This window comes from Schistocerca gregaria, chromosome 1, assembly GCF_023897955.1.
Source record: "Schistocerca gregaria isolate iqSchGreg1 chromosome 1, iqSchGreg1.2, whole genome shotgun sequence".
NCBI classification, from domain to species: Eukaryota; Metazoa; Arthropoda; class Insecta; order Orthoptera; family Acrididae; genus Schistocerca; species Schistocerca gregaria.
In genome coordinates, this window is record NC_064920.1 from 1,017,421,813 (window position 1) to 1,017,449,570 (window position 27,758).

The window sequence follows — 27,758 nt, forward strand, 5'->3', positions numbered from 1 at the left end:
TGGAGGAAACACTGCGATCAACGGCACGGGCGAGTGTACTTTTACGAGTAGGCGTCAATACAGGCTGGTGAACGTAGAGTCGTGTTTACACTGTACTGGTAGCACCAGTTTAGCGAGTGGGTGAGCAAGGTAGTGCAAGCAGCAAGTGAGGTTTGTGCAGAAGCACGTCTTGTTGAAACAGAAAGGTGATTGAGTCTGGTTCAAATGCAGTGGAAAAAATAGCAGTTATATCTAGAGAAATTTTACATGAAAGAAACGAACTGAAAGTCGAACGACAAAACACACATTCAATTTGAAAACATCTGAGTAGTACTCCAAGTGAGATGTCATACATCGGTAGTTCTAAGCAATATTATCGTACAAGAAAATTCGCACAAGTCATCAGGAAATCGTCGTAAAAAACGTATTAACAGCATTGTACCTAAAGGTTCTACTGTCTAAACGAGAGCAAACTTACATACAGAAAAAGACTAATGGCGAACTCTTCGTGCACTAATAGAAAGGAAAGGAAAATACGAATGTAGTTGAAAGTGTAGAAGTAGGAAATATACACTCCTGGAAATTGAAATAAGAACACCGTGAATTCATTGTCCCAGGAAGGGGAAACTTTATTGACACATTCCTGGGGTCAGATACATCACATGATCACACTGACAGAACCACAGGCACATAGACACAGGCAACAGAGCATGCACAATGTCGGCACTAGTACAGTGTATATCCACCTTTAGCAGCAATGCAGGCTGCTATTCTCCCATGGAGACGATCGTAGAGATGCTGGATGTAGTCCTGTGGAACGGTTTGCCATGCCATTTCCACCTGGCGCCTCAGTTGGACCAGCGTTCGTGCTGGAAGTGCAGACCGCGTGAGACGACGCTTCATCCAGTCCCAAACATGCTCAATTGGGGACAGATCCGGAGATCTTGCTGGCCAGGGTAGTTGACTTACACCTTCTAGAGCACGTTGGGTGGCACGTGATACATGCAGACGTGCATTGTCCTGTTGGAACAGCAAGTTCCCTTGCCGGTCTAGGAATGGTAGAACGATGGGTTCGATGACGGTTTGGATGTACCGTGCACTATTCAGTGTTCCCTCGACGACCACCAGAGGTGTACGGCCAGTGTAGGAGATCGCTCCCCACACCATGATGCCGGGTGTTGGCCCTGTGTGCCTCGGTCGTATGCAGTCCTGATTGTGGCGCTCACCTGCACGGCGCCAAACACGCATACGACCATCATTGGCACCAAGGCAGAAGCGACTCTCATCGCTGAAGACGACACATCTCCATTCGTCCCTCCATTCACGCCTGTTGCGACACCACTGGAGGCGGGCTGCACGAAGTTGGGGCGTGAGCGGAAGACGGCCTAACGGTGTGCGGGACCGTAGCCCAGCTTCATGGAGACGGTTGCGAATGGTCCTCGCCGATACCCCAGGAGCAACAGTGTCCCTAATTTGCTGGGAAGTGGCGGTGCGGTCCCCTACGGCACTGCGTAGGATCCTACGGTCTTGGCGTGCATCCGTGCGTCGCTGCGGTCCGGTCCCAGGTCGACGGGCACGTGCACCTTCCGCCGACCACTGGCGACAACATCGATGTACTGTGGAGACCTCACGCCCCACGTGTTGAGCAATTCGGCGGTACGTCCACCCGGCCTCCTGCATGCCCACTATACGCCCTCGCTCAAAGTCCGTCAACTGCACATACTGTTCACGTCCACGCTGTCGCGGCATGCTACCAGTGTTAAAGACTGCGATGGAGCTCCGTATGCCACGGCAAACTGGCTGACACTGAAAGCGGCGGTGCACAAATGCTGTGCAGCTAGCGCCATTCGACGGCCAACACCGCGGTTCCTGGTGTGTCCGCTGTGCCGTGCGTGTGATCATTGCTTGTACAGCCCTCTCGCAGTGTCCGGAGCAAGTATGGTGGGTCTGACGCACCGGTGTCAATGTTTTCTTTTTTCCATTTCCAGGAGTGTATTTGACGGATCAGCTGACATAACGGTTGTCCAAGTACATGTGATTGATGTCATGTGGTCACTTAAAAGAACCTGACCTTGTACGTTCTGAGTAACTCGTTTCTCCCGTAGGTGGTGACTTTCACGAAGACAAGTAAAAAAATCTGCAAAGTTCACTTACTGCAAGTGGAACTGTTTCACTGTACGTCTGACGTGCTATAGTGTCAGATATGGAGAAGTGTTAATAGACTAAACAAGCACTAACTGGCACATATTACCTTTTGTTGTTTCCTTAAGAAAGAAAAGGCGTAGCAGTAAGAATGGTGGCACATAGCTCAAGTTTCCGCAACTAGTTGGCACCATAGTCGTGGCGCTGCAGTTGATGTTGGATACACCAAATTAAAAAAAAATCAAAAATATTGGATGGCGGTAAATTCAGAATTCGCAGGAAATTCAAAATAGCCCAATTGCTCTATGTACAAAATGGTGAGAAAATCGGGAGTGTAAGTAGGCTGTTTAGGTTTTTTTATTGGTAACGCCGCCGCCACGTAGCGCTCTGTATGAAAATCACTGGCTGTGTCGTGTGCAGTCTGTGGCTGGTTTGCATTGTTGTCTGCCATTGTAGTGTTGGGCAGCGGCAGCTGGATGCTAACAGCGCGTAGCGTTGCGCAGTTGGAGGTGAACCGCCAGCAGTATTGGATGTGGGGAGAGAGATGGCGGAGTTTTAAAATCAATAAGATTGGATATACATTATGACTTTTGATCACTATTGAGGTAAATACATTGTTCTCTATCAAAATCTTTCATTTGCTAACTATGCCTATCAGTAGTTAGTGCCTTCCGTAGTTTGAATCTTTTAGTTAGCTGGCAGTAGTGGCGCTCGCTGTATTGCAGTAGTTCGAGTAACGAAGATTTTTGTGAGGTAAGTGATTTGTGAAATGTATAGGTGTTAATGTTCGTCAGGGCCATTCTCTTGTAGGGATTACTGAAAGTCTGATTCCGTTGCGCTAAAAAAATATTGTGTGTCAGTTCAAGCACAGTCTTGTATAATTTTTCTAAGGGGACGTTTCAGGAGGAATATTATGTTCATAGATTACGATTGTGGCGAGCTCAAAAATGGCGGTAAATTAAAAAATCGAAATTGGCAGTTGAGGAAAATTTTACAATTCGTATGACATTAAAAAATCTAAGATGGTGCAACTGGCTGAATTCTGTTTTATGCCCCAACCCCATCATTCCTCTCCAGCCAATCTGAGGGTGATATTAAAATAACGTGTTGCATCATTTTCGAGATATTTGTGTACCTTACATATTTCTGCATTTAATTAGTGTAACATTAAAATGATTCATAAAAATGGTGTCAAGTCCATATATGTAAACTATTCACTTGAAAGTTAAAGATATTTATGCAGACATACGTATTTCTGGTGTAATATTAAAGCGATGTATAAAGTTGGCGCCAAGATAAAATAGTTTCACGATATGAAACTTCCTGGCAGATTAAAACTGTGTGCCCGACCGAGACTCGAACTCGGGACCTTTGCCTTTCGCGGGCAAGTGCTCTACCAACTGAGCTACCGAAGCACGACTCACGTCCGGTACTCACAGCTTCACTTCTGCCAGTATCCGTCTCCTACCTTCCAAACTTTACAGAAGCTCTTCTGCGAAACTTGCAGAACTAGCACTCCGGAAAGAAAGGATATTGCGGAGACATGGCTTAGCCACAGCCTAGGGATGTTTCCAGAATGAGATTTTCACTCTGCAGCGGAGTGTGCGCTGATATGAAACTTCCTGGCAGATTAAAACTGTGTGCCCGACCGAGACTCGAACTCGGGACCTTTGCCTTTCGCGGGCAAGTGCTCTACCAACTGAGCTACCGAAGCACGACTCAAGTCCGGTACTCACAGCTTCACTTCTGCCAGTATCCGTCTCCTACCTTCCAAACTTTACAGAAGCTCTTCTGCGAAACTTGCAGAACTAGCACTCCTGAAAGAAAGGATATTGCGGAGACATGGCTTAGCCACAGCCTAGGGATGTTTCCAGAATGAGATTTTCACTCTGCAGCGGAGTGTGCGCTGATATGAAACTTCCTGGCAGATTAAAACTGTGTGCCCGACCGAGACTCGAACTCGGGACCTTTGCCTTTCGCGGGCAAGTGCTCTACCAACTGAGCTACCGAAACACGACTCACGTCCGGTACTCACAGCTTCACTTCTGCCAGTATCCGTCTCCTACCTTCCAAACTTTACAGAAGCTCTTCTGCGAAACTTGCAGAACTAGCACTCCTAAAAGAAAGGATATTGCGGAGACATGGCTTAGCCACAGCCTAGGGATGTTTCCAGAATGAGATTTTCACTCTGCAGCGGAGTGTGCGCTGATATGAAACTTCCTGGCAGATTAAAACTGTGTGCCCGACCGAGACTCGAACTCGGGACCTTTGCCTTTCACGGGCAAGTGCTCTACCAACTGAGCTACCGAAGCACGACTCAAGTCCGGTACTCACAGCTTCACTTCTGCCAGTATCCGTCTCCTACCTTCCAAACTTTACAGAAGCTCTTCTGCGAAACTTGCAGAACTAGCACTCCTGAAAGAAAGGATATTGCGGAGACATGGCTTAGCCACAGCCTAGGGATGTTTCCAGAATGAGATTTTCACTCTGCAGCGGAGTGTGCGCTGATATGAAACTTCCTGGCAGATTAAAACTGTGTGCCCGACCGAGACTCGAACTCGGGACCTTTGCCTTTCGCGGGCAAGTGCTCTACCAACTGAGCTACCGAAGCACGACTCACGTCCGGTACTCACAGCTTCACTTCTGCCAGTATCCGTCTCCTACCTTCCAAACTTTACAGAAGCTCTTCTGCGAAACTTGCAGAACTAGCACTCCTGAAAGAAAGGATATTGCGGAGACATGGCTTAGCCACAGCCTAGGGATGTTTCCAGAATGATATTTTCACTCTGCAGTGGAGTGTGCGCTGATATGAAACTTCCTGGCAGATTAAAACTGTGTGCCCGACCGAGACTCGAACTCGGGACCTTTGCCTTTCGCGGGCAAGTGCTCTACCAACTGAGCTACCGAAGCACGACTCAAGTCCGGTACTCACAGCCTCACTTCTGCCAGTATCCGTCTCCTACCTTCCAAACTTTACAGAAGCTCTTCTGCGAAACTTGCAGAACTAGCACTCCTGAAAGAAAGGATATTGCGGAGACATGGCTTAGCCACAGCCTAGGGATGTTTCCAGAATGAGATTTTCACTCTGCAGCGGAGTGTGCGCTGATATGAAACTTCCTGGCAGATTAAAACTGTGTGTCCGACCGAGACTCGAACTCGGGACCTTTGCCTTTCGCGGGCAAGTGCTCTACCAACTGAACTACCGAAGCACGACTCACGTCCGGTACTCACAGCTTCACTTCTGCCAGTATCCGGTCTCGGTCGGGCACACAGTTTTAATCTGCCAGGAAGTTTCATATCAGCGCACACTCCGCTGCAGAGTGAAAATCTCATTCTGGAAACATCCCTAGGCTGTGGCTAAGCCATGTCTCCGCAATATCCTTTCTTTCCGGAGTGCTAGTTCTGCAAGTTTCGCAGAAGAGCTTCTGTAAAGTTTGGAACGTAGGAGACGGATACTGGCAGAAGTGAAGCTGTGAGTACCGGACGTGAGTCGTGCTTCGGTAGCTCAGTTGGTAGAGCACTTGCCCGCGAAAGGCAAAGGTCCCGAGTTCGAGTCTCGGTCGGGCACACAGTTTTAATCTGCCAAGAAGTTTCATATCAGCGCACACTCCGCTGCAGAGTGAAAATCTCATTCTGGAGTTTCACGATAGTTTAGTAAATTTGCATAAAGACACATACACTACATAATGTACAATCTTCCTCCATATTTCCAATCAGAGCCTAGTATTTTAGATGCCTTTAAAATAGGCCTAATTACAATGTAGCTTTATCTTGTTTATGCTAAAAAATATGTTAAATATTTATCCAGATACAATGTTTACAGTATTTCCACATCTAAAATACATGAATACTCTCTTTCTCTCTCTCTCACTCACTCACTCACTCACTCACTCACTCACACACTCACTCACTCACTCACTCACGCACACACATTATCTCTCTCTCTATTTAAAAAAAATGCTCGAATTGCTTTACAGGATGCCAAAGAATTGTCAATTATGATTTCGTCACTGACTACAAAAAAGGACTGCCTCACGGGTTTCAGTTTGAATGTCACTCGGAGTCATATCATTCACAATGGAATTTCAGAACAAGTATAAGGCGTACTATCCACAAGTACCTACAAACCAGCACTTCCTTATATAGTGTAATCAACAAATTATTAATGTGTAGTTGTTGAAGACACGTTTTACTGTAGATAATATTCTAAAAAACTTCAAAAATGTGAAATAAAATCATCTGCGGATTCATGCCACTTATTGTCTTTCTTTGCCAACAGATGTCTGCTTTAGTACATATTCTAAGTACGATTGCTAACCATAGTATAAGACACAACAGATATTCAATGAACTTACTTATCAGATCTATAATGCTTGTCAAATGTTACATTTTCTTTTGAAGCCTAAAAAATCTGCAAAAATACATCAACAATGGAGAAAGGATCAATATTTATGTCAAGATCACAATGTTATATAAAAATATGAAAGTATCATCACTGGGGTAAAATTATAGGCAAACACACAAACAAACAGGCATTCTGAGTGCAATTATTTACGCTTACATTTGACGTACCACCTTCACATCAAATATTTCAATGTTACACGGGTATGTAAATACATGAGGGGTCTTCAAACTGATGCTGTGTTTTTATCACCTAATTTTTTTCTGGTAATGATTCACCAACAGTTTAGGATGATGCCTTAGATAATATATCATTAAAATGTAACTGATTACATTGATTGGAAAATAGTACAAGTGACTGAGCCTAATTGCAGTTAAGTACAAAACAAACTGATGCAATTGGATGTATATCTCTCTAAAACTGTAATCATCTACACTACCAACTATTAACGATACCACCACATATGCTCCCACAAACACCATTTTATGAAGGAAGAAATAAGGTGTTTTATTAAGATGTGTTTCTTAAACTTCTGTGTTTATAAACGTATAACATGACCAAAGTCAGTTATGGAGACCCGTCTCTAAAGGAGAAGATAGAGTCAGCATCTCAGAAGTAAACCCTTTAATAAAATTTATTTTACATTGATAGAGTAGAAAAAAGCAGGCACACAGGCAGGTTGTTTACTGTAATGCACTAGTGTAATTACTTCTGAGAAGATGATTTTGTCTTCTTCTTTGGAGACAGTAGGTCATTGTAACCATTTTCGATCTTGTTGTGTGTATGTAAACATAGGCGTTTAAGATACACATCACAATAAAATGTCTTATTCCTTCCTTCCTAAAATGATGTCTGTAGAACCACGTGTGGTAGTATTGTTATTAGGTGTTGAAGTATATGATTACAGTTTTAGAAAGACATAGTTCCAATTGCAACAGCCTGTTTTGTACTTAACCTCAATTAGGTTCAGTTATTCGTAATACTTACCAGTCAATATAATCAGTTATATTTTTCTACTGATAAACTATCCAGACCGTCCTCCTAAACTGCTAGTGACTCATTACCAGAAAAAAACAGTGATAACACTTCAAAACATCAGATTAAAGGCATTTCATGTATTTAGATAATGGTGTAACATTCAAAAATTGAATTTGCGAGTGCTACACCAATAATAGGTCGAAATAATTAAATTCAGAATACCCACTTGTTTGTTTGTTTATCATTGTAATGCAATGAGGATAGTTTTGATCTTTTAAGTGTAACTTTAAACGCCGGCCGGCGTGGCCAAGCGGCTCTAGGCGCTACAGTCCGGAACCGCGCTACCGCTACGGTCACAGGTTCGAATTCTGCCTCGGGCATGGATGTGTGTGATGTCCTTAGGTTAGTTAGGTTTAAGGGGTTCTAAGTTCTAGGGGACAGATGACCACAGCAGTTAAGTCCCACAGTGCTCAGAGCCATTTTTTGTAACTTTAAATGTCAACTGTTTGTTATTTTTTTAGTTATGAAATTAGCGTTGAGACATTTAGTCTGAAAGTCTGCAGCCAGTTTTAGGGACCAATTTGACAAATATGTGTCTAAAATAAAAATTACAGCAATTGATGTTTTTGTCATAAAAATAGCACCTTTTGCATTATGGAAGCATTTTGGGATTGTGAAGAATGTTGTGACATCTGACAAGCATAAATAATTAAGTTGGGCATGTGTGGTGTCTTACACTATGGTTCAGGAATTGTGCTTTGAAATTATGCTAGTGGAGCCATCTGTTAACTAAGACATTAAAAATGGGTAAAATGAGCAGTTTTTTTGGGTTTTTGAAGATTTAAGGAATATTATTTAAAATAAAGTCAATCTTTTATAACTTCATATTAATTACATTAATATTCAGTTCAATAATACATTGTACTGATGTATTATTAATTACATTGTACAAGGAAATATTGGTTTTTATCTATTTATAGACAATTTTTTTTACTTATTCAAAAATTTCATAGTGAATGATGTATAGATTCCACTGAAGTCAATAGACATGACTGGTCAAGTTGTCCATAAAAGATTTTTTGTGGTCAGCAATAGAAACATACTGAAAATGTCAGGTAACTACAAAGGAATACATAGCTGACAATATTTTTAGTGTCATTTTATGGAGTACAAGTATTTCTTTAAACGTGTGTATGTGTGTTTGTTTTGATGACGTACTTTAGATGCAAAAGTGTTTGCAAACCTAATTTTTGGATAAATAATTCTAGTTTTTAGCATATCCCTTTCATTGTTACAGCGTTCACAGTACTAGGTTCTGACTGGAGACAGAGGAGGAAGATGGTATATTATGTACTGCACTGTGTGTGTAATGCTACTTGGTGTCGTTTCACCGTTATTTTAATATTACACTGGAGACTGATATGTGTGACATGAATATCTTTGACTTTCAAGTGAGTAATGCATATCTTTGACACTGAAATCAGTTTATATTAACCTGACTCAATACATAAGTGTACACAATGATTTCGTAGATAATGCAACCTGACAACGTTTTTACACCTCATTTTAATACCAAAATGTGAATGAGTTGAGGGCATGTAATTGAGGTATGTTAAAAGCACAGTTGAGCTAGATCTGGCATCCTAGACTTTTTTAGTTCTCGCCAGTTTTTAAATTCCTTCAGTTTTTTCAATTTCCCGCCCTTTTTTGTATTTTCCACCATTTTTGTATGTAACACACTCTGCCTCCTGTGAGTTTTAATTTCCAGCCAATAAATAAATTTGTCATCATTTTATATATAGGGCAATTGGCCTGTATTGAATTCCCAGCCGAATTTTGAATTTCCCACCAACTTAGATTTTTTTTTTAATTTCTTGCCACCACAAGCGACTGCAGCAAGAGGACTCTGGCGCCGACTAATGGCAGAAAATTTATCCATGCGTTAGAGTCTCAGTAGTATTCCTACTTTTAGTCTACAACGTCGTTAGAGAAGTGAACCTGAAATGAAAAATCTTTATTACTGCATTTGAAAATGATGAATTAAATTCCGCGATCACAGATCTTTGAAAACTCTATCTTACAACATGAACTAGGTTTTGTTTTGGAGATATGGGCCGTAAACTAGCTAGAAATGTTGCATTCGCTTTCATTCTTACAATGCACAGTCACAATTTGCAAACAGTGACGAGTCAGAGGAGGGGCAGTTAATAATTCGGATACATTCAGAATAACGGATGTTTTTGTTTGATAGATGATATGGAGGAGTTCCTAAATTACGTGCAAGAGAGAAGTATAGCAACAGAAGTTAGAATAACTTATTGACTATAAGGAAACAAGAGAGGCAGTAAAACGTTAGAGAAACAGAAAAAATACTAGAGATAATGACAATATGAATGTACTTGGCTGGGGTAAGGATGAAAGTAAGAGCCCTAAGAAAATCACGTTTTGTTGGAATTTATGGAGATTTTTTTGCCGCTTCAATTCAGTGTTTGCCGAAGATGGTGCTGGTGAGCTGGTATCACCGATGTAAACAACCCTGCCACCTCTGGTGATCTGAGCCGAGCGATATAACTATCTTTTTAATTGCCACCCTCAGGAAGCTACCCACTTGGCCGAAATTTTGCACCTTCGTAGTCAGTATAGAGTACACTTGGAAAGAGTGGGGAAAACGGCTCGTTTTTGAACGGTAGAGTTAGATCCTACCAGATCAGGGCTCCATTTTAAGCAAAAACAATTTTTTTCAGGCGTGCCTCCTGATCCATGTGTCTTAGAACGACATAACTTGGCAGGTACATTCATTATGGCAGTAAAGTGTGTTGCGAATAGAGTTTGCAGTAAAGAAGTAATAAATTAAAACGTCATGCCTAATGCTGATGTTCTTATTGCATCAAATGTAGTAAGCGGTATACTGTTTTCCTTCCATCTTGTTGTACGCGGTGTCAGCGAGGAACTGTTTTGCAAAGGTTCGAAATTATCTGCAAAGTATGTTGGAAGTCGCTAAGTTCTCTCGTTCTCAATTTGGTACTGTCAGAAGTAGAGCTATAAGGACGGGGCGTGAGTCTTGCTTGGGTAGCTCAGTTGGTAGAGCACTTGCCGACGAAAGGAAAAAGGTTTCGAGTTCGAGTCCCGGTCCGGCACAGAGTTTTCATCTGCCAGGAAGTTTCATATCAGCGCACACTCCGCTGCGGAGTGAAGATCTCATTCAAGTGTTCATGTGTTGAACATATGTTCATGAAATGCCACCCATATCATCTGAAGATGGCCTTTGAAAACCGAAACCGGTTATGATAGTATCATAAAAATTGAGTGAATCAAAATAAAAAAAAACCTGCTTGAGAGTGTTTGTGATTACAGAGAGGATTCAGGAAAGAGCGAGAATATTTTTAACGAAACAGAGTAATGAATGTGTTCTTGAAACGATTGGAGAGAGTAAATTTTTCAAGTTATTTGGGTGATCAGACCTTCTGATTTATCCTTAATTAATGCCCTATTTCATTACGAACATGAGAATCCATGAGAGTGTATTTAGGAAGAAAGTCGTGCTCAGCTCTGTAGAACTAGGACCTCATTAAATGTACTGATACGACGATACAAATTGCTTCATTAATATAAAAGTTACTACGGTTTTTTAAATAGCTCATTAAATCCGGATTGCTTTATATGTTGGCATAGTTTAATTGGAATATATATAGTCATACTGTGGGTTTAATTTAAGCAGTGTCACAATATATAATATGGGGTGAAACAGCTTGTATCCCAATTCTGTTGGATCAACTTTTACAATAAAGGCACACAATACAAGTGTAAATATTTCTACTAGATGAAAGACGTAGAGCTATTGATTGCATACGTATCTCCTAAAACAAGCAAACGGCTTGTTGATACAGCTTTTTGTAAGTCAGTGTCTGCAAAATATAATTCATAGGAAAACAAATGGTATTGAATTACACTCGTAATTTTAAGTAGCGTCTTAAACAGATTATCGGCGATGCGAAAGTAATTGCCTCGGTGCTGAATGAATACCTGCTACGCTAGGGGCGCTCGTCAAACGGAAGCTGTCTGCATCTACCAGGAGGTACTTCCCGTGCAGTGGACTGGTGCCTTAAATGCTTAAAAGATTTGTTGCAGAATCTCGTCGGGGTTCGGAGTCCTCTTAGGTGCACTCCGTCTGCGTCGAAGGTTTCGCGAGGGAGATTTAGTTAACAGCAGAGCTCTAACTGCGGAGTTTGAGGAAGAAAGGAGTGTCCTTTCTACCTCACAAAAGCGCTGCCAATTAGACGGCAGTCGTACAACGAAATCTCTCAGGAGATGTTGGTAAGACTGCGTGCGATTCTAACTCATCTTCGTGTATCAGTGGCAGCAGCCGGGAACAGCACAGCATTTTAAAGAATAATGACTGATAAGATAGGGTGTCAGTGAAGCATCGACTGTGGAACAACCGAAAAAGGAGAGAATCGAAGCATTTGAAATGTGGTGCTACAGAAAATTAGGTAGACTGACATGATAAGGAATGATGAGGTCCGCTGCAGAATCGGCGAGGAAATGAATATATTGAGAACATTGACAAAGAGAAGCGCGACGGGATGATAGGGCATCTGTTAAGAGATCGAGGAATAACTTTCACGGTTCTAGAGGGAGCTATAAGGGTAGAAACTGTAGAGGAAGACAGAGCAAATAATTGAGGACGTAGGTTGCAATTGATACTCTGGGATGAAAAGGTTGTTACAGGAGAAGAAATCGTGGCGGGCCGCATCAAACCAGTCAGAAGACTCCAAAAAAAAAAAGAGGCTACTAAAATTATAAAGAATGAATCAACCAGTCGCGAAAACATAATTTATTCATTTTGTTGCAAATCGATTTCGACTGATATCAGTCATCAAACAACTGCTTTAAGAAACGAAAAAATGACAATAAAACGTAGTTACATGAATTACAACGTATACAGATGTATGAAATTAATATATATTTAATTTGTTACTGTCATCCGACAAACAATGTTCAGACATTTTCACTTGTTGTAATTATTTAAACTGGTATTATCAATTATCATCACTCTATACTTTTTTTGTAATGTGATATATTCCTTATTGCTTGTATTTCAAATTATTTTTGTATTTTACATAGAGGGCGCTTATTGAACGTGGCGCCACCTCATGTTGCCTTGTTGTAGTGTTGACCTATGAGAGAAATCTGCCAAGGACAGTACTTCTACATATGACATGTATCTGTTAGAAATTGTATGTTATGACTTTGAATTTTAATTTCAGACGTCTGTATATGTTGTAATTGATGTAACTATGTTTTATTGTCAATTTTTTCTTTTGTTAAAGCAGTTCTTTATGCCATATATCTTTTATTTGTTTTAGCACCTATGATGACTGATATCAGACGAAATCGATATGAAACAAGATAAATAAATTATGTTTCCGCGACTGGTTGCTACATTCTTTATAATTTTATATTCCACGGTCGGTGCACAGAAAGGAAACCTTATGGAGCCCAACATTCAGAACCTACTCATTCTATTAGCAACACGTTTTGCAGACGGTATCCCCATATACCAATATACCACTGACTACACCTGCAAAATTATATCCTTGTACGACACACAGTACAGAAGATATGATATTTTATACGTAGGAATTCGCAGTTTAAACATTCGGGGTAGGAGATTACTGGTTCATTCTGGCTGTCAGCTCAACAAAGAAACATCACATTTGGCAGAAGTGCGGTATCAGATATATGGCTAGCTGGAGAGAGAGAGAGAGAGAGAGAGAGAGAGAGAGAGAGAGAGAGAGAGAGAGACAGAGACAGAGAGAGAGAGAAAGAGAGAGAGAGAGAGAGAGAGGGACAGAGAGAGATAGAGAAAGGGGAGAATAATCTTGAAGCATAGAAAACTGGTAAGTGAAGCTGCTTGGAAACTACATAGAGAGAAAGACACAGAGAAAGAGAGAGTGAGAGGAAATAAAAGCACTACTGTACACAGTGCATATACAACGTCAGCTGCACAACAGCCATTACAGAAAAGATATCAGAAGACCTGGCGTAAATATCGTTAAATTTTAATACACACTGAAAGGATCCAGTAAAATTTCCGAGTTGGTCAGCCCAAAATAACATCTTTTTCCACACAGTAATCTTACGATACACGACAGAGTTAGCCAGTCTGGTATAAGATAAGATGGTGTTTATGTGTCTGTCAGCGAGATATTCAATGAAGCGAGAACTACTGAACCTTTTCGGTCGGAAATTAACATCAGTAAGGCCTGGGTCACATATAAACCCACTGCTGTTTGGATATTTCACACGATTTCATGGTGGCAGTCAATTTTTTGACTCCGCTACACTAAATCCCCATTATTTCCAAATTTAGAAATTACATTCTTTGACAAAGAAGCGAAGCACACAGAAGGAGAGGAAGAAACAAAATGAACCTTCACGGGTTGAGAGGTGTTTTGACTGCGAACATCGAGTCAAATTTGGATTCATGAGTCCATTTATCAGTATGATGTTGAACACCCACTGGCCTGGATGCATACATTGTTTCGGCTGGGGAGCGTGTCACTAAACTGTTGTATCCTTTTCTGAGGCAAATCAGTCCCCAAAGTTGTAATTGGTTTTTAACAACGTGGATACTGGTGCTAGCACGTATTCGAGGTCCGAGCTAGTCCCACACATGTCCTATCGGGCGACAACAACCTTCTGGCCACGAGAACATCACGCAGAAAGTTTATAGACAGAGATAGAAATATGGACGAGCATTGTCCTGTTGATAAATGGCGCCACGATCAGCGCAGTTCGAGAAAATTTTTTCACGTAAGCGACATATAATTTGGTGCCCTCCTCCCCATTTGCCATCATTATTTTTCCACACAAGCGACGCACCATTTGACGTCCCTTCTCTTCACTAATTTCCTCACTTCTAAATCTACATCTACATGGATATTCTGCAAATTACATTTAAGTGCCTGGCAGAGGGTTCATCGAACCACCTTCACAATTCTCTGTTATTCCAATCTAGTATAGCTCGCGGAAAGAAGGAATACCTTTATCTTTCCGTACGAGCTCTGATTTCCCTTATTTTATAGTGGTGATCATTTCTTCCTATGTAGATCGGTGTCACCAAACTATTTTCGCATTAGGAAGAGAAAGTGGGTGATTGGAGTTTCGTGAGAAGATTCTGTCGCAACGAAAAACGCCTTTCTTTTAATGATATCCAGCCCAAATCCTGTATCATTTCTGTGACACTCTCTCCCATAGTTCGCGATAATACAAAACGTGCTGCCATTCTTTGAACTTTTTCGATGTACTCCGACAGTCCTATCTGGTAAGGATCCCACACCGCGCACCAGTATTCTAAAAGAGAACGGATAAGCGTAGTGTAGACAGTCTCCTTAGTAGGTCTGTTACATTTTCTAAGTGTCCTGGCAATTAAACGCATTCTTTGGTTATCCTTCCCCACAACATTTTCTGTGTGTTCCTTCCAATTTAAGTTGTTCGTAATTGTAATATCTAGGTATTTAGTTGAATTTACGGCTTTTAGATCAGACTGATTCATCGTGTAACCGAAGTTTAACGAATTCCTTTTAGCACTCATGTGGATGACCTCACACTTTTCGTTATTTAGGGTCAACTGCCAATTTTTGCACCATTCAGATATCTTTTTTAAATCGTTTTGCAATTTGTTTTGATCTTCTGATGACTTTATTAGTCGATAAGCGACAGCGTCATCTGAAACAGCCTAAGACGGTTGCTTAGATTGTCTCCCAAATCGTTTATGTAGCTAAGGAACAGCAAAGGGCCTATAACACACCTTTGAGTAACGGCAGGAATCACTTCTTTTTTATTCGATGACTTTCCATCAATTACTAGAAACTGTGACCTCTCTGGCGGGAAATCACAAATCCAGCCACATAACTGAGACAATATTCCATAAGCATGCAATTTCGCTACGAGCAGCTTGTGTGGTACAGTATCAAAAGCCTCCCGGAAATCCAGAAGTACAGAATCGATCTTATATCCTTTTTCAATAACTCTCATGTAAATAAAGAGCTAGTTGTGTTTAACAGTAACTATGTTTTCTAAACCCATGTTGACTGTGTGTCAGTAGACAGTTTCCTTGGAGGTAATTAATAATGTTTAAACACAATATATGTTCCAAAATCCTGCTGCATATCCACGTTAACGATATGGGTCTGTAATTTAGTGGTTACTCCTACTACCTTTCTTAAATATTGGTGTGACCTGTGCAACTTTCCAGTTTGTGGGTACGATTCTTTCGTCGAGCGAACGATTGTATATGATTGTTAAGTACGGAGTTAATGCATCAGCATACTCCGAAAGGAACCTAATTGGTATATAGTCTGGACCAGTAGACTCGCTTTTACTAAGTGATTTAAGTTGGTTCACTACTCCAAGGTTATTTACTGCTACGTTACTAATGTTGGCAGCTCTTCTCGATTCGAATTCTGGAATATTTACTCCGTCTACTTTTGTGAAAGCATTACGGAAGGCTGGTGTTTAGTAACTCTGCTTTTGCAGCACTGTCTTCGGTAGTATTTCCATTGCTATCGCACAGAGAAGCCGTTGTTTGTTTCTTGCCGCTAACATACTTCACATACGACCACAATCTCTGGATTTTCTGCCAGTTTTCGAGGCAACGTTTTGTTGTGCAAACTGTTATAAGCATCTGGATTGAAGTTTGCGCTAAATTTCGAGCATCTGTAAAGGGCCGTCAATCTTGTAGATTTTTCGTCTGTTTAAATTTGGCATGTTTGTTTCGTTGTTTCTGCAACAGGGTTCTAACCCGTTTTATGTACCAAGGAGGATCAGCTCCGCCGTTTGTTAATTTATTTGGTATAAATTTCTCAATTTCTCTCAATTTAATAGTTACGGTTCATTGCGACCTAGGTAATTTTTTAAAAAATGTATCTAGTTCTAGTGTGAGTGGGAAATAGGCTGTTTTCGGTTTCATTAACATTTCACCCCGGGTACAAATTTTACACTTCTGTCGCCGTTCTCACCTTGGCACCCCATGCGACCGCTTATTTCATTTGTACCTTAAACCGGTCATGGCCACGATGCTACCACGTGAGAGGAAACACATGAGGGCACAGGATGGCGGCATACTACCACCCGTGACCTGAAGTCATTCCCGATGGCACTTCACACCGTGACGCCAGGAACAACATCCCTGTGCCTCTCCAAAACGTTGGAAGACAAGAGCCAAAGTCGTCGAGAATGGTCATCTGGGGCAGTGCAGAGCCGTGATGTCTAAACACAATGAGACACCATTCATCATCAGTCTGGGCTTCCCGGCCACAGCAGAACTCCAAACGCAGCCGTTTGTGTTGTGTTGTTCACAGCAAACTATGTGTCACGCGGTAGTTCCCTAGTCTGGTTGCTGCTAGACTCCGTCCTATGGTGCACGATGACCTAGAACGTTGCAGGGAGAGCATTACTTGTTCTGGGACGACAGGCGCAAATCGGGTTACCATGTACTTGGTGCGCAATACGGCTATGCTGCCTCATGGTGATGAGACCTAGCCGAGCGGAACCTTGGTAAGTATTCCTGACTTCGCTTACCCATGGGAACACTATCACGTCCGTACGTACCACGAATCTAGAAACCGCACGATTCGACCAGCTGGCCAAACGGAGACCGACAGTGAGCACCCTTTCAAATTCTGTCAGGAGCTGTCTCACACGAGTATGCAGCATCGTTGCGTTCTTCACAGTGATCACTCGATATTTTACCCCCAGGCCCGGCCTCAATAATAAACAGGAACGTCTCTACTGCACGTCTGGTGGCCGTGCTACCTGCCAAAGAGTACTTCAGCTGTAATTATTTACATGGCCACCGATGGTATGTATGTCTACTAAGACCCATCAATATCCAACCATGTCTTTTGAGTGCCTCCCTTTTTTCTAAGGCAGTGTAAATGGTTCAATTTTGCCAAAATACTGAATATTGCTGAGGTAATTTACACTAAAGCAGCAATACATTTCGTTATATTTATTAAATTTAGTTACAAATTGAAAAAAAAGATTACTAGCATTTGAAAATAAGGCACCTTCGCAACACAACTTATCTATTCAAACTTAGTTCATTATTGTATTTTGATTTAGTGCATGTCATTTCTATTTTCCGAATATGTGTGGCAGCTGACGAGTATTTAAGAAACATGCTGTTGATGGTACTTCTGGAAGTCGTCTATGTGTTTTAAACAGTCATGTCTTAGGGCATACATAAACTACAAAAACACGATTGTGAGATAATAAAATGTTCAAATGTGTGTGAGATCTTATGGGACTTAACTGCTAAGGTCACCAGTCCCTAAGCTTACACACTACCTAACCTAAATTACCCTAAGGACAAACACACACACCCATGCCCGAGGGAGGACTCGAACCTCCACCGGGACCAGCCGCACAGCCCATGACTGCAGCGCAACAGACCGCTAGGCTAATCCCGTGAGTTAAACTTGTTTGTCGAAAATCATGCTTTGGACTACCATAGCTAGCACTCGCTTCTACAAAGATGCTGAGCAAAACGGACAGTATCGACATCAGTTGAACAATGTGAGATTCTACCTTTTTAGCCTTTATGAAGGATCGGTGATCGACTAGGAACCGAGATATATACAAATACGCAGACGACATGACACTTCCAGCGAACACTGGACTCGCATTCCTGAGGAAAAAAGTTCAAATCCCGGTCTGATAATGTAAATTTACGTTTTCGCGATTTCCCGAAATCGCTCCAAACAAATGTCGGGATAGTTCCTTTGAAAAGGGCGCGGCCGATTCCCTTCCCCATCCTTCCGTTGCGTTTGCTTCTGCTCCGTCTCTAATGATCTAGCTGTTTACGTCATATTAATTCTAATCTCCTCCTCCTCCACTTCTAGCGAGATGTAAGAACGACAGAGCTTCTGTTAAAAGGAATGGACTGTATACAGTGCAAAGAATTTACCTTACTGACAAATGAAGGAAAGACGAAGGTGATAAAGAGAAGTAGTAAGGATAATAATTATTTGCTTAAAGTTCAGATTTGGAATGAGACAATAGTGGAATACATGAATGAATTCTCGTACCTAGAAATAGAAGACTACTTATTGACACTTGTATGCTTTCTTCAGTAAGTAAGCTACTATTATTGACAAAGAAATGAAAAGTTTTCTGTCTTGAGCACAGCATTGTTTGCAAGTGAAATGTAGACCAGTGGCAATACCGAGGAGGAATTGGAAGCACTTGAAATGCGGTGCTTTCGACGAAAATTACAAGTTTATGGGCCAGTTAAAATACAAACATGAAGTACCTACAGAGTGAGACAAGACGTCTGTGGTAACCCTTTACCAGAAGATAGGATAGGTTAGTGGGGTATTTGCTAGTCTACGCAGTTCCAACGCTTCCCCGCAGAGGAAGGACACCTTCGGGTATCCTTCAGTTCGCGCTTCGAAGGTGCAGATAGTATAGGCTTCCCGCCTCGCGTCCGTATTACACGCGTACTGCGCAAGCGCAAATCACTTAGCCAATCCGACTCGTGTGGGCATGGCTGATGCAGAGCTGTCGGTTACGCTGAATGGGTTCCCGCATGTCAGCTGTTGGCCGACCGCTCCTTACATCTGGCCTTGGACGCCTAACTGCCCACTAGCAGATAAACAAGCATCCAGGACTTAGCTATGGAAGGAGCTGTTGGTGGGGAAGACGTGGCGGGGGGGGGGGGGGGGGGTTGAACAAAGCCACGCACGACTGGAAAATGCAAAACAGATAACAATGGTGTTAGAATCAAAGACTGGCACAAGGGCGGAAAATATATTCAGCATCAAACCTGTTACAATGTTAGTGACCTGAAATAAGCGTTGTGTTGGTTGAAGAGCCAATACCGGTTTACGAGGGGAGGCCGAAATGCATGCTTTTTAGCTCTCGCACGCTGGCGTGAGGATGGAAGAACTATACTGACGTGAGGTCTGGAACATGACAAGGACTGAGAATTCAGAAAGCGGACGTAATTAGTTTGATACTTAACTTTAATTCATTAATGATGAACGTCGCTCTTGACGGTACATGTTTCACAATGTTATCTGTTCAGAAGACATTCTTGAAGATAGTAACTAAGTATGGCGCCTTGCTAGGTCGTAGCAAATGACGTAGTTGAAGGCTATGCTAAACTGTCGTCTCTGCAAATGAGAGCGTATGTAGACAGAGAAACATCGCTAGCAAAGTCGGCTGTACAACTGGAGCGAGTGCTAGAGAGTCTCTAGACTAGACCTGCCGTGTGGAGGCGCTCGGTCTGCAATCACTGATAGTGGCGACACGCGGGTCCGACGTATACTAACGGACCGCGGCCGATTTAAAGGCTACCACCTAGCAAGTGTGGTGTCTGACGGTGACACCACAGTAAGTATTTGTACTCTGAATTTGTACGACACATCAAAATAGCGTTGTGGCCATACCCAGAGTTGTCGAGACGAAATCTTATGGTCAGAGACAGGAAAATTTCGCTCAAGCGATAGCGCGCAAAATAACGTGAAATATAAAGCAAACTCGGAGGTTTTTACGAAATTTGGCATTTTTTCCGATCCCCTGCATCAATGTAAATTCGAAAGAAGCAGTTTACTAATATTTGTAGCTCAAAATTATTGCAAGTTGTAATTTGATTTCGCTTTTTCCTGGAAGCTGAGGTTCATGTGTTATCTTAAAATGACAGTTTATTTCTCCCCAGGTAATTCTCTTCTTCGAAAGAAATACATTGTGGTAACAGTTTTGACCAACGACGTCACATTTCTCGACGTTTTTGCACAACAAATAATACCAAAAGCGACATGTTATTGAGTTCTTTAACCCAGTGTGTCAATTAAACTACATATTTTCTTAGTACGCAAGCATAAACAGTGAAAAGTACCAAAACTTGGCATTTAAATAAAAAAAACACGCAATCTAAAATGTGATGCACGGGATTCGCTTGTCAGTCAGTCATATCACAAGTTACATGTCGCCTTGCAAACAGTACTATTGTCACATTTGAAAATTTGTGTGTCCGCGTGAGTAGTATGATAGCTTCTTATGTAAAAACTCCAGTCACGAACAGAAGAAAAATTTACAGTGAAGTGTCGATGGATGGGAGGAATAACGTCTCAGAAACGGACTTTACTTCATAACAATACTTTGTTCTGAAAAACTTTCAAGTGTACCGTTTCAGATTTTTTTAAATTGATTGATTTACTAAGCTTTAGATACGAGTTAATACCTTATTTTTAATACTGTAAACAAATGTAGCGTCGCCATGTATATATGCATCCTGAGGAAACAAATGAAAATTTGTAGCATGGGTCTCGTGCTCACTTACTAGAAGTGGTAAGCACAACGCCACATGGCACGGTGGCATGGCACGTCAGCACGGACTATTCTACCACGCCTAGCACTTGAGCCACTGTGTCGGGTTGGCATAGAGGTTACTGCGTCTGCCTAGTGAGCACCGGACCCACATTGGTACAAAACTTCATTGGTCGCTTCAGTCTGTATATATACCTAACGGGAGTTTAAGTCTTGAAAACTTGTCTGGAACCATAGAATTTCATTTTAAGAAAATAACGCTAGTGTCAACAAAATTTAGTTGATAGATATTTTTCATCTTCAATGCACATTTAAAACAATGAAATGAGACAAAAATAAAGAACATATGATACTTCATAAAAATAATAATAAAAGGGTAGAATAAAAAAATTAGCAGCTGACGTCCCAGCGTTACGGCAGCAAGGGAAAGACGGGCTCAAGGGACGCAGGACATCAAAACCGATATAAGAATTAGGCCTGAACAGCCCACTCTTAATGCGTATGCGGATTTTGTACGAGGTGTGCTGGTGCTGTAGCTGATAAGATGGGAGAAGGTTTTCTAGAGCTGTTGCTACCTGTCAAGTCACATATGAAGTACACATAGGTATACTCCTCGTCTGTACGCTGCATTCCACTTGCAATTTACTTTCCACTTACAGACTTTAGGATAAGCTTCTTACACATGGTTGCCGCAGCTGCAAAGCATCATCAGTACTTGCAACTACACACTTTTGTGAACAATCAATTTAGAGATCCACTGTATCAACTCAATTTGGTACACATACTGGCATTAGCACAGTGGGTAAGGAGTAACTAAATTAGAGATAGCTGCCTACCCGAGGGTAGCTTCCCGTTGCGCTATGGTGACAGTTTCGCCTGTCGTGGCAGGTTGTGCACTGACCCGTGCTGGAGAGCACTCACGGAGATTAGTTGACAACGCGTGCACATCCTGCTCCGTAGCTTCGCACAGGCTAGTCACTACGATGGGGGCCATATAGCCGTAGAGACCAGGCAAGCACGAGGTGGCTTCAAACACCAAGTTACATATTATTAAGAAAGTCTTATCGGATGCAGTACTACACTTCAAAGTGACAGATGTATGAGACTACTTCTCATCACTCTGTAAATAACAGTGGGAGTGCTCTGCCTTTCAGTCTTTTCCTCGACAGCAGAAATCCTCTCCTTGGTTACGGAGCCATTCGAGAATCGCTGAACGCTCGCATTGTCGGAAAATCTGCGACTGCTGCGAATCAGTTCCTCGATTGGCTGGACTTTGTCTTCTGTGGATGATGTCGCTGGCCTTCCTTCCCGATCGGCAAGGCCCACGTCTCTGCAGCCTGGATCAAATTGTTGGTACCATTTCAGTACGGCCGAACGCAAAATTCCATTTGCTGGACATGCCGCCAGAATTTCATGGTGAATCTGTGTGCATTTTACGTGTTTTCCACGGAAGAATTGTACTGTCTCGCGTACTTTAACTCTTGGAGTACGTTTCTAGTTGACGTGCCTTTTCAATCGCACAATGTAATGTATCTGTTTGTGATGTCGTCAATCATACCACCACACCGCCGCCTCAGAGATCGATCCGCCGGATGTGATTCTCTCGATAAACGGAACAGAAGAACCGCTGTGTTACCCAAAGAGTACACAACCAGACGCAGTACTTACGCCGCCCCGAGGCGCCGCTAGGCCACTTCATGTGCAGCAGGAGAGTAGTGCAGTTGCTCCAGTCTACAGTTCGTAGCCGCGGTCAGTGGTCACCCAGAGCAGATGTTAGTCATCGTCTGCAGCTCAGTCGTTGCTGCCATGAAAGTCTTTGTTGCTCCGTTCCAAGTTAGTCTTCAAATTCACCGGATTCAACATTCAAGATTACGAGAGATTAACTCGTCACTACAGACGTTAGTCTAGTCGCGTCTTCTATAATTGTCAGCCACCTGATCGTGGACTACAGCAAAGTTAAGTAATAAATACTTTTGTATTTTGTACACCTGATAATTAACTGTGTTTTCCTCTTGTAGCTACCAAGCAGTCTTGTCACAGTAGAACCCACGTTACCACCTCCTTGGCTACCTCATATTTTCCACCTCATGTTGATGGACTCGCTTATGGTGGAAGATCTAGAGCCATCACTGTTATCCATACCGCAGCAGAAATGCGTCTACGCAAAGAACTTGGATCAAAGGAATGGAGAGGAAACGGGATGGCAAAGAGATAGGAAGGAAACAATGACTTCCAGAGGCACAGCGAATGCGGCAATGCAACGGCGATAATTGAAAATTTGTGCCGGACCGGTACTCGAATCAGGATAGTCCGCTTTTCTAGAATAGTAGACATAACCGCCTCAGCCATCCGGACACAATTTTTGTCACATCAAAATTCCCATACTTCAGCTCGCCTCACCGCAACGACCCCCACCCGTAACACGTCCAGATTTCTGATTCCCATAGGACGTCGGGCGTTTGATGTGCTTCCGTAATAAAACCTTTTCATCAAACAGCCGTCGTTCCCATAGAATTATAGATATGAGTCGTGTCTGACATGTCCGACTGAACGGACACCACTAATATCTGGAACTGCGTCTGTAGGCTACCCTGAACATGTATTCTCTTCTGACAATGTACCACACAGGTTGCGCAGTGCTCTTAGCTGGGGGCGACCAGTGTACCTTACCTTTTGTAGTCTCCTCGTAATTTCATGCCTGTGGGGTATGGACCTATACATGCTAACACATATTCAGGAGCAATTTCACATTTATCGCACTAATATTCGGTTGCGTAGTGTGAACAGGTGTGTAACATATAGAGATAAATGTACTCATGTAATATGTCTATGAGCGAAAGTGGAAAATATTGCAGCGGTGATAATTTCAGACCAACGGAATACGAGGTGTAGTTGTAGAGTTTTAATTATTACCTCCAAAAAATAAACAACTGATATTTTGTGTTCATGCAGGGGACATGAAACTTCCTAGCGGATTAAAATTGTGTGCCAGACCAAGACTCGAACTCGGGACCTTCGCCTTTCGCGGGCAGGTGCTTTACAAGCTGTGCTACCCACGGACGACACACGCCCCGCCCTCACAGCCTCACTTCTACCAGTACCTCGTCTCCTACCTTCCAAACTTCACAGAAACTCTCCTGCCTTGCAGAACTAGCACTCCTGGAAGAAAGGATATTGCGGAGACATGGCTTAGCCACAGCCTGCGGAGTGTTTCCAGAATGAGATTTTCACTCTGCAGCGGTGTGTGAGCTGACATAAAACTTCCTGGCAGATTAAAACTGTGTGCCGGACTGAGACTCGAACTCGGGACCTTTGCCATTCACGGGCTGGAAGAGCAGTTCTCTGTTGAACTAATGAAATTTAGATTATTTTCATGGATATATTACTGTTAAACTACACTCCTGGAAATGGAAAAAAGAACACATTGACACCGGTGTGTCAGACCCACCATACTTGCTCCGGACACTGCGAGAGGGCTGTACAAGCAATGATCACACGCACGGCACAGCGGACACACCAGGAACCGCGGTGTTGGCCGTCGAATGGCGCTAGCTGCGCAGCATTTTTGCACCGCCGCCGTCAGTGTCAGCCAGTTTGCCGTGGCATACGGAGCTCCATCGCAGTCTTTAACACTGGTAGCATGCCGCGACAGCGTGGACGTGAACCGTATGTGCAGTTGACGGACTTTGAGCGAGGGCGTATAGTGGGCATGCGGGAGGCCGGGTGGACGTACCGACGATTTGCTCAACACGTGGGGCGTGAGGTCTCCACAGTACGTCGAAGTTGTCGCCAGTGGTCAGCGGAAGGTGCACGTGCCCGTCGACCTGGGACCGGACCGCAGCGACGCACGGATGCACGCCAAGACCGTAGGATCCTACGCAGTGCCGTAGGGGACCGCACCGCCACTTCCCAGCAAATTAGGGACACTGTTGCTCCTGGGGTATCGGCGAGGACCATTCGCAACCGTCTCCATGAAGCTGGGCTACGGTCCCGCACACCGTTAGGCCGTCTTCCGCTCACGCCCCAACATCGTGCAGCCCGCCTCCAGTGGTGTCGCGACAGGCGTGAATGGAGGGACGAATGGAGACGTGTCGTCTTCAGCGATGAGAGTCGCTTCTGCCTTGGTGCCAATGATGGTCGTATGCGTGTTTGGCGCCGCGCAGGTGAGCGCCACAATCAGGACTGCATACGACCGAGGCACACAGGGCCAACACCCGGCATCATGGTGTGGGGAGCGATCTCCTACACTGGCCGTACACCTCTGGTGATCATCGAGGGGACACTGAATAGTGCACGGTACATCCAAACCGTCATCGAACCCATCGTTCTACCATTCCTAGACCGGCAAGGGAACTTGCTGTTCCAACAGGACAATGCACGTCCGCATGTATCCCGTGCCACCCAACGTGCTCTAGAAGGTGTAAGTCAACTACCCTGGCCAGCAAGATCTCCGGATCTGTCCCCCATTGAGCATGTTTGGGACTGGATGAAGCGTCGTCTCACGCGGTCTGCACGTCCAGCACGAACGCTGGTCCAACTGAGGCGCCAGGTGGAAATGGCATGGCAAGCCGTTCCACAGGACTACATCCAGCATCTCTACGATCGTCTCCATGGGGGAATAGCAGCCTGCATTGCTGCGAAAGGTTGATATACACTGTACTAGTGCCGACATTGTGCATGCTCTGTTGCCTGCGTCTATGTGCCTGTGGTTCTGTCAGTGTGATCATGTGATGTATCTGACCCCAGGAATGTGTCAATAAAGTTTCCCCTTCCTGGGACAATGAATTCACGGTGTTCTTATTTCAATTTCCAGGAGTGTATTTGAAGCCAGAAAGCCAGCACTATATATTCAAACCTTTTAACTGCTATATTTAAATTCTGTTCAGTTTTGAAAAGTCTAAATTAATTGTTTTGGAGTAATAAAAAGTCAGTGATACAACAAATTTAAAAAATGTGTTTCACATGGATGAAGTCCATGTGTCAGACATGAGGCAAGTACGTAACTGATTTAATTTCATTTATTGTAGTATCCTTTACGACGAAACGTCACAATTTCAGTGCTCATTGTATTGTAATTCTTCATGTGCGTCTCCCTTTATCGATATTAAGAGACAAAGTGCTATCGATTAATTTTCGCAAGTTTTGGAGCGAGTTTCTTTAAGATACTACTTTCATCAAGAGGAATGAAACTGCCGAATAACTGATTAATTAACCTTGACCTAATTACTGTCAAATACAAAAAAAATTAGATAAAAATTAGAATAGTTTTGAACATGGTTGTTCTTCTGCATTCGTATATTGGTTTCAACATAGTATTAAACAGCCAACATAGTTTCGACACCTACTAGAGTTGTCTTCATCAGAATGAATGTTGCTAAATCGTAACGCAGTTTTACGACTTAACAACATTTATTTTGACGAAGACACCCCTATTAGTTGTAGAAATCTAGGTTACTGTATCTGCCGTTTATGTGCAACCAGTTGGGTGGTTAATCTTATGTTGGTAATCTTACGTTGTTTGTACTGTTTGAGGCTGCTTCCAGCTATTGACCATTAATGATTTAATAGAATGATAATGATTCTTTGTGTTTATTTTCGTGCAGTACGCGATTTTTTTTTATGTTTAGTGTCAGCTACCACCAACCATTGTTATTCTGCAATCAACTACAATTTTACACCCTTGCGATTTTACCGTATAAAACAGCATCATACGTGAACAGTTCTATAAAGTAATTCTATAACTTCTACCGGCATTATTCGTGATGAAATAGTTAGCAGGTTAACGGCCAGATATCAGTCTCCAACAGGCAGGATATTTTGGCAGGCGACGTGCTGATAAACTGGTTGCCGAGTACACCAAAGATGGTTCAAATGGCTCTGAGCACTATGAGACTTAACATCTGAGGTCATCAGTCCCCTAGAACTTCGAACTACTTAAACCTAACTAACCGAAGGACATCACACACATCCATGCCCGAGGCAGGATTCGAACCTGCGACCGTAGCGGCCGCGCGGTTCCAGACTGAAGCGCCTAGAATCGCTCGGCCATCCCGGCCCGCCTACACCAAAGACACACCCGACTGTAGCAGCCTAACAGGTCAGCAGTTGCGAAACATTGCCCGTTGCCTATTGGAATTAAAAGCAATGGATTACGACCTCTTAAGGTTCTGAGACTGATAACTTCTTAGACTGAATCTGAAATATCCCCCGAGATTCGAGTAAGGTAAATGATAGCAGCTGCATCCTTAGTAACGCTTGGGAACCGGTATTTAGTCTGATTAAGAAGAAGATATTCCACAACAAACTGAATTCAGTGGTATCGTCTCTATAATCGATAGTCGTGCTGTTGACTCACTTGATTGCTTGTCAAATGACAGCGGGGACGTCATACAGTCATACAAGCAGTGTACAGTGCCAACTTTGCAACTGGTGACCACAACTAGAAATAAATTTGTTTCCAGTATAAATAGGTTCCGTATTAATGCATTAGCATATCTACTAATTTACTCAGTCATACGATGATTACGGCCTACAATGGATCTCCGTGAGGAGCTGCAGTTTAATTATAATCGGCCGGTATTTCTTTCGTCGACGAATATGCAAACGACCTCCTCACTTATTATCAGTCCACTTAATTTTAAGCATCCTTCTGTAACACTAAACACCAAACGGTTCAGTTCTCTTCTTTTCTAGTCTCCAACAGTTCATGATTGACTTCCATTAAATGCTATGCTACAGATGTACATTCTCAAAAATTTCTTTCTTAAATTAAGGAGTTCGATACTAGAAGAATCCTTTTCAGTGAGAAATGCTTCGTTTGTCATGTAGATTCCTATTCTGACGTTCTTTTTTGTGGCGTGAATTTGTAATTCGCTACGTGTCTCTCTTTCTGCCCCACCCTGCCCGCCGCATGAGGTAGCGC

At 42.8% G+C, this 27,758-nt stretch overlaps 1 protein-coding gene and 1 non-coding gene across 5 annotated transcripts in view; both read right to left on the bottom strand.

Moving 5' to 3' along the window:
• The window catches only part of LOC126278936 (somatostatin receptor type 2-like), a 1,529,331-nt gene that overhangs the window by 225,506 nt on the left and 1,276,067 nt on the right, over positions 1 to 27,758 (bottom strand). The window lies entirely within an intron of this gene.
• Positions 4,360 to 4,434, bottom strand: Trnas-uga (transfer RNA serine (anticodon UGA)). The gene has a single exon. It is a non-coding gene; the product is annotated as a tRNA-Ser (tRNA).